Source organism: Schistocerca serialis, chromosome 8, assembly GCF_023864345.2.
Source record: "Schistocerca serialis cubense isolate TAMUIC-IGC-003099 chromosome 8, iqSchSeri2.2, whole genome shotgun sequence".
NCBI lineage: Eukaryota > Metazoa > Arthropoda > Insecta > Orthoptera > Acrididae > Schistocerca > Schistocerca serialis.
Genome location: NC_064645.1, coordinates 465,127,606 through 465,135,772, shown reverse-complemented (window position 1 = coordinate 465,135,772; position 8,167 = coordinate 465,127,606). Strand labels below are relative to the sequence as shown.

The 8,167-nt window shown below is 45.2% G+C and overlaps 1 pseudogene; it reads right to left on the bottom strand.

Moving 5' to 3' along the window:
• Positions 1 to 3,532: 3,532 nt before the first annotated feature.
• Positions 3,533 to 3,650, bottom strand: LOC126417884 (5S ribosomal RNA; annotated as a pseudogene).
• Between the last annotated feature and the right edge of the window lie 4,517 nt (positions 3,651 to 8,167).

Below are 8,167 nucleotides of genomic sequence, written 5' to 3'. Positions count from 1 at the left end.
AGGTGACAAGAGCCAAGGGATAGCGATATGCACATATAGAGATGACGTTAGTATCGCGTACACAAGGTGTAAATGGGCATTGTAATGGCGGAGTTGTTGCTTGTACTGAGGTGATTCATGTGATACAGTTTTCGTCGTGACTAGACCCCACGGCGAATTGGTAGTTGGAGCTAGAGGCGGTTGGAATCCCATTTTCAGAATCATTTGGGAATTTAATGTCCCGAGAGCTACAGTGTCAAATACCAAATTTCAGACGGTCCTTCTCACCAGCGACAACACAGTGACCGACGATATTCCTTTAACAACCACGAGCAACGGCGCTTACACTGCGTTGACAGTGCTAAGAGACAAGCAACACTGCGTGAAATAACCCCAGAAATCAATGAGGGACGTACGACGAATGTATCTGTTAAGACAGTGCGGCGAAATTTGGCGTTAATGAGCTTTTATAACTGCACGACATTGTCTGCGGCGCCTGTCGTCGGCTCTTGATCATATCGGTTGGACCCTAGACAACCGAAATATCGTGTCCTGGTCATATGAGTCACGGTTTAAGATGGTAAGAGCTAATAGTGGGGTTCGGGTGTGACGCAGGCTCCAGAAAGCATGGACCCATGTTATCAACAAGGCACTGTGCGAACTGGTGGTGGCTGCATAATGGTGTGGGCTGTGTTTACATGGAATGGAGTGGGTCCTCTGGTCCAACTGAATCGAGCATTGACTGAAAATGGTTGTGTTCGGGTACTTGGAGACCATTTGCTGCCATTCATGGGCAGCATGTTCGCAAATATGTCACCGGGCCACAACTGTTCGTGATCGGTTTGAAGAACGTTCTGGAAAATTCTGGTGAATGATTTGGCCATCCTGATCACCCTACATGAATCCCTTCGAATAGTTATGAGAAGTAATGGAGAAGTCAGTTCGTGCACAAAACTCTGCACCGGCAACGCTTTGGCAATTATGGACAGCTATGCTGGCAGCATGACCCAATATTTCTGCAGGGGACTTCCAGCGACTTGTCGAGTACATGCGACGTCAAGCTGCTGCTCTACGTCGGGAAAAAGGAGGACCAAGACGATATTAGGAGGTGTCACTTGACTTTTGTCACATCATTGTATGTATATAGAAAATGACAGCGGTCCCATCGCACTTCCCTCTGGAAGACTACCCTTCTCTCCGAGGACATCATACTAGGTTATATCACTTCAGAAGCCTTCGAGCCACTCACATTTCTGTGAACTTTTACCACATGATCGTACCTTCGTTAGGCTGGGGCACCGTGTCAAATGTTTTCCAGAAATATGATCTTTGCCGTTCATCCATAGATTGTAATATATCGTGTGAGAAAAAGGTAAGCTGAGTTTCGCATGAGCGATGCTTTATAAGGCCATGCTGATTCGTGGAGTGAAGCTTTTCAGTCTCAAGAAAATTTATTATATTCGAAAGGAGAATATGTTCAAGGATTCTTCAGCAAATCGATGTTAAGGATATTGATCTGTAATTTTGTGGGTCAATTCTTTTACCCTCTGTACAGGAGTCACCAGTGGTTGTTTCCTGTCGCTTGGGACTTGGAGCTATAAATGGTGGTTATGTAACGGGGTAATGCTGTAGAGTATTCTTTGTAAAATTGAATTGGTATGCCATCCGGATCTGTAGACTTATTTGTTGCCAACTCTTAATTGATACTTTACGCCAGGGATGTGTTTATTATTATGTCGCCCATACAGGACTCTGTTCGATGGTCAAGCGACGGTATGTTTATACAATTCTCCTGCATTTACAAATTCTCAAGTGCGAGATTTAAAACATCGGCTTTAGTTTGGCTTCCTTCAATTGCCACACCAGACAGGTTAACGAGTCAACTGGATTGAAGTCTTTGACCACTTAGCGATTTTGCATAGAAGACTGTTGGCAATGATTTACCCGTCAGGGTAGCCAAGAGCGCTAAAGCGCTGCTTCCTGGACTCGGGTAGGCGCGCCGGCCCCGGATTGAATCCGCCCTGTGGATTAACGACGGGGGCCTGGATGTGGTTTTTAGGCGGTTTTGCACACCCCACTGGGTGAATACCGGGCTGGTCCCGACGTTCCGCCTCAGTTCCACACGTCGCAGACATCTGAAACACGTTCGCACTATTTCACGATTTACACTAGATACAGACAGCTGGGGTACACTGATTCCATCGCTGGGGGTACGGGGTGGCGGCGGGAAGGGCATCCGGCCACCCCTAAAACTAACTGTGCCAAATCCGTTCTAACCACGCCGACCCTGCGATCGCTGTGGGACTATGGCGTAAGTGAAAGAAGAAGAAGAAGAAGAAGAATGTTGGCAATGAGTTGCCAGGAAGTGCACTGCGAGTTAGTTTCTTAATATTTCTGTTTATTTGCAGTGTAAGTAACGTAAAAATTGAAAATTAAAAAAAAAGTGACTCGATCCCAAGACTGTTAGATTACTAGTCTGCACTCTTATCGCTGCACCAAGCACTGCCTGGTAGATAGGATAAGATATAAGTGGTTCATGCTTCGGCAGACACACGCAATAAATGCTACTTTCAGAGTTCCTTACCAAAACTGGTAGAAACACAACCCTTATAGTATCACTCTTTCTCTCCGAGGTAACGTCTGCCAGACTGCTTTAGTCTCTGGATCGGATGGACGTATCAAGTTGTAATTTATGTCACATACTAATTTCTACAGTATTTTGACGATGTAAAAAATTCAGCCTTCTAATTCAATGCAATAAAACGCACGGCCATGTATTTCACATGTTTTGATACTCTTAAACTCACTTATTAAAACCTACAGCGTACTTCCCGATGACCTAGAACAATGATACTTGGCCAGAAGCAAGGTTTCACAATAAAGGTAAAGGAGAAATAGAATAGAATTTTGTTAAACTGCAATTATTTCTAAAGGCTTGGCTATCAGGAGCTTCCTCTTCTGTCAATATGGCCAAGCACGAAATATACATCTAAGCGAAATCGGTGACGGAGAGCAGGCGCGTCTCCCTGGTAAGCGAGGAAAGTACGCTGACAGAAGAGACTGCCCACACAGCACTCTCACAGTGCCAGGTGGGGCATGCCACGCACCCTAGTCGGACTCGACAGCGGTCGTTGCTAGGTTACAACGTGCAAAGATACAACAGAAGGAAGACTCTGCATGTATCCGGTTCACGTGCCAGTGAAAGGCTAAAACTGTTACACAGAAAAAAAATTATTTACCCCCACAACAAGTAACTTCGGCATAACGGTAAAAACGGACCGAAGCGTACAGCGGAGGTGGTACGAGGGGCGTTTGAAAAGTCCGTGCAGAAATGAAAACTACTCACGTGTTTGCACTTCGTCTTCAGGCCACGAGTGACCTACCGGGACCATCCGACCACAGTATCATACTCCGTGGAGGATGCGGATAGGAGGTGCGTGGGGTCAGCACACCGCTCTCCCGGTCGTTATGATGGTATTCTTGACCGAAGCCGCTACTATTCAGTCGAGTAACTACTCAATTGGCATCACGAGGGTGAGTGCACCCCGAAAAATGGCAACAGCGCATGGCGGCCTGGATGGTCACCCATCCAAGTACAGACCACGCCCGACAGCGCTTAACTTCGATGAGCTTACGGAAACCGGTGTATCCACTGCGGCAAGGCCGTTGCCTCACTTACGTGTTTGGAATAAACCTTTTTTTATTTTTCGACGTAGTCTCTTTTTAGGCTTATACACTTCGTCCAACGCCGTTTTAATTTGTCGATCCGTTCCGAATAATAGGAATTCTCCAAGTCTGCAAAATAGCTATTAGTTGCTGCAATCACCTCCTCGTTTGAATAAAATCTTTGTCCCTCCAGCCATTTCTTCAAATTGGGGAATAAATAATAGTCCGAGGGAGCCAAGTCTGGAGAATAGTGGGGATGTGAAACGAGTTGGAATCCTGTTGAAACGTCCCCTTAGAAAAATTGTACAGGACTGTGCTTAACCTGACACACAATATTTTTAGCGCAACGCAATCTGACTTTCAGAAATCTCTACAAAAGAATGGCCCTGACTAACATTAACCTATGCATTTCACAAATCGCTTACCTCACAAAAATCTTGGTTACTCGAACTACTGCAATACAGCGAGCGCCACTACTGCCAGCTAAATAAAAGATTTAAACTACGGAAGGCACTAACTACTGATAGGGATAGTTAGCAAATGAAAGATATTAATAGAGAACAAACAATGTATTTACCTTAATAGTCATAATATATATAGCAGTTCATGACAAATTACAAAACTCCGCCATCTCTCTCCCCACATCCACCACTGCTGGCGGCTCACCTTCAACTGCGCAACGCTACGCGCTGTTCACATCCAGCTGCCTAACACTACAATGGCGAGTATTACAACAATGCAAAGCAGCCACAGTCTGCTACGTAACGTTGCCAATAACAAGACATAAACAGCCTACTTACATAGCCCCCATGCTCCCCACAAAAAATTTTACAAATAGTTTTGGGCAGTGGCCAATAATGATTTGATAAAATTTTTCATAATTACAATAACAACGATATCAAATGCACACACTTATTGATACAATGTTGGTCAAAAGCTAAAATTTTCTCACAGTCCATAAAGACAGTCCAGATTGTTCATCACAGTAAAATTCCAGTGTTTTTCTCAAAGTCTGAGCAGTAAAATAAAATGCACTTGGAAGTAGTGGATTTCCATGCAGTCTTGAAGAAGTAGTGTTGTCCTTCCAATGGAAAGACAGTGCTGACTCTTGACATGCAGACAGGTACTGGTCCACAACAGAGCAAACCCACAGCAGAGTCATTCGACGTTTTGAAGAATATTGGTAGGTACGTCATCACAGAGCAGACCCACTGTAGTCCTGGTAGAGATTACAGTATTGATGGGCCATCAGAGGTGCATAGGTTAATGTTAGTCAGGGTCATTCTTTTGTAGGGATTTCTGAAAGTCAGATTGCGTTGCGCTAAAAATATTGTGTGTCAGGTTAAGCACAGTCCTGTACAATTTTTCTAAGGGGACGTTTCACTGTCTCCATTAATTTTGCGAGCACCACTGCTGAGGTGTGTGCTGGCGCATTGTCGTGATGGAAAAGGACTTTCTGCGGACCAATCTCCTGCGTTTTTCTTGCTACTCGGTTTTCAAACGGTCCAATAACGATGAATAATGTCACCTGTAATAACTTTACCCTTTTCCAGATAGTCTATGTGGATTATCCCTCGCGAATCCCAAGAGACAGTCGCCATAACCTTTCCGGCCAAAGGAATGGTCTTCTTTTTTGATTGCAGATTCTCCCTTGGTAACACATTGTTTACATTGTTGTTTGGTCTCAGGAGTGTAGTAATGTATCCATGTTTCATCCACAGTGACGAAACGACGCTTTAAAGTCCTGCGGATTCTTCCTGAACAGCTGCAAACCATCCTTGCAACACTTAACACGATTCTGTTTTTGGTCAAGCGTGATCAATCGCGGAACCCGTCTTGCGGATAGCTTTCTCACGTCTAAATGTTTACGCAAAATATTATGTACCCGTTCATTCGAGATGCCCACAGCACTAGCAATCTCACACACCTTAACACTTCTGTCATCCGTCAACATATCATGGATTTTATCAACGGTGTCTGGAGTCGTAACCTCCACAGGGCGTCCAGAAGGTTCAGCATCACTTGTGCCCATATGGTTACTCCGAAAATTGTCAAACCACTTATTAACTGTTGTAATCGCGGGTGCAGAGCCACCGTAATGTTCATCCAGCTTTTCTTTAGTCTAAAAAATGGTTCAAATGGCTCTGAGCACTATGGGACTTAACATCTATGGTCATCAGTCCCCTACACTTAGAACTACTTTAACCTAACTAACCTAAGGACATCACACAACACCCAGCCATCACGAGGCAGAGAAAATCCCTGACCCCGCCGGGAATCGAACCCGGGAACCCGGGCGTGGGAAGCGAGAACGCTACCGCACGACCACAAGATGCGGGCTTCTTTAGTCTCCTGAGGCGTTTTGCCTTTCATAAAGTAATGTTTAATGACCACACGAAATTCTTCTTCGTCAGTTTTTTGACAATTACTCGACTTCTTAGATTCACACGAATGCCAAACACAAACAAATAGACCAATATGGCTGAAAGTTGGTGTGCGTTCTATCCAAAGATGCCCAGGTGGTGCCATCTCTCGGACTTTGCCCGGGCTTTTCAAACGCAACTCGCAGTGGATGCGCCGGTCAGGCACAGGCGGTAGGGCCGGAGCTGCGCGGAACGCACGTCACTTGCAGCGCTCGCCTGCCGCGATCACCGGCTGCGCCCGGCGCCCCTCATATTAACAGCTGCCAGCCAGCCAGTGGGTGCAGCGCGGCGGGGACGTCCTCACACACAAACGTTTAAATTAAAACAAACGGCGCATAATTAAAGCGGAGAAAAACAATATCAAAGGACAGGAGAGTCTGCTGCGCAACTAATTTATTGCGAAACCCTCCCCCCGGTGTTTTTTTTTTTTTTTTTCATTTCCGGGGGTGTTCCTCAGCAGCCCAATTTGCTTTTGTGACGTGCTACGTTCAGAACGCTACAAAAAAAAAAAAAAAAAAACGGTTATTTTGACAGACAGGGGCAATGATATCGGGACACTACATTAGTTGTGAACACAGTTACGCAATTTCATTGGTACCATACAGAAGCCCATCTGAAAAAAAAGAAAAAAATTCCACTTTCGATCTTCTACGTTCGTCATTAAAACTAGGGAAAGTACGATACCAAATAGCAGCTGAAAATATGGGAGCAACAGGGCCACAGTGGGTGTTCATTCATCTGCGTCAAACAGCAAAAATACCTGTCGTGCAGTGCACGTAACTGCTGAGCCCAGTTTCGAAAGTGATCATTTAAGGTCCATGCCTCATGGAGGTTCATATTATCATTACGCAATTTAAACCTCTATTGCTAGTTCATATTTCCTTTGTGGAATCTGATTGTTGGTATTTTATCTTAGGCCCGAAGGACTTTCTCCTTTCTAAACTTTGTTGTCTTGCTGCGAGGTGTGACGTCATAAGCTGTTGATTAGATTTTGCACTACTTACTCTCCTAATGGCGGAAACTTTGAGGACGTTACTGACACAGACAACCGTAATAGCCCAACTATTTATTCACTGCCACCCTAATATCATCATACTGTGGTTCAAATGGCTCTGAGCACTGTGGGACTTAACATCAGTCCCCTAGAAGTAACAACTACTTAAACCTAACTAACCTAAGGACATCACACACATCCATGTCCGAGGCAGGATACGAACCTGCGACCGTAGCAGTCGCGCGGTTCCGGGCTGAAGCGCCTAGAGCCGCTCAGCCACCGAGGCCGCCCAACTAATGCAACACATCTCTTTTCCTCAGCCACTTTCGGCTGACAAATGTAAGAGATCGTGAAATACTCTCGTTTCATGAAGATACTATAGATGGCTTCACTCTACGATCAAAATGGCGTCTGTAACAGAGGTCCGTTCCAAGCAGATAGCTGTCATTGTGTTTCTTTTGGCAGAAAACAAAAGCATCGCAGATATTCATAGGCGCTTCCAGAATAACTGCCATGACGTCGCAGTGAGGAAAAACCACGGTGAGTCGTTGGGCGAGGGGTCTGCCATCATTGCAACAAGGTCGCGCAAACCTGTCCGAACTCCCGCGTGCTGGTCAACCGCACACAGCTGCGACTCTTGCAGTGTTGGAACGTGCGGACATACTGATTCTACGTCATCGACGGATCACAATTAAACGCCTCGCTGCACAACTGGCCGTCCATGTTGGTAGTGCTGACACACTCGTCCACCAGTTGTGGTACTCAAGAGTATGTGGCCGCCAGCGTCTTCGCTGCCTAGAAGAAGGCCATAAAGACCACCAGTGCGGAACTGCTTGCTAGTTATCAGGCTGATGGTGACAAATTTATCTCGAAGATCGTCACAGGTTATAAGAAAATAAATGTCGTACGTAATAATATTCTAGGGTGGTTCATCACTTAGAAAGAAAGAAAGAAAGTATGGTTTTGCACAAAATCTAGTAGTAATAATAATATGTGATGTTCACCAACGGACGTAAAGCAGGAACCTCTTCAATGAGCTAGACATTTTAACTGTGCCGTCATAATACATATTTTCCTAATGAAATTCGTCATAAATAACACAAGC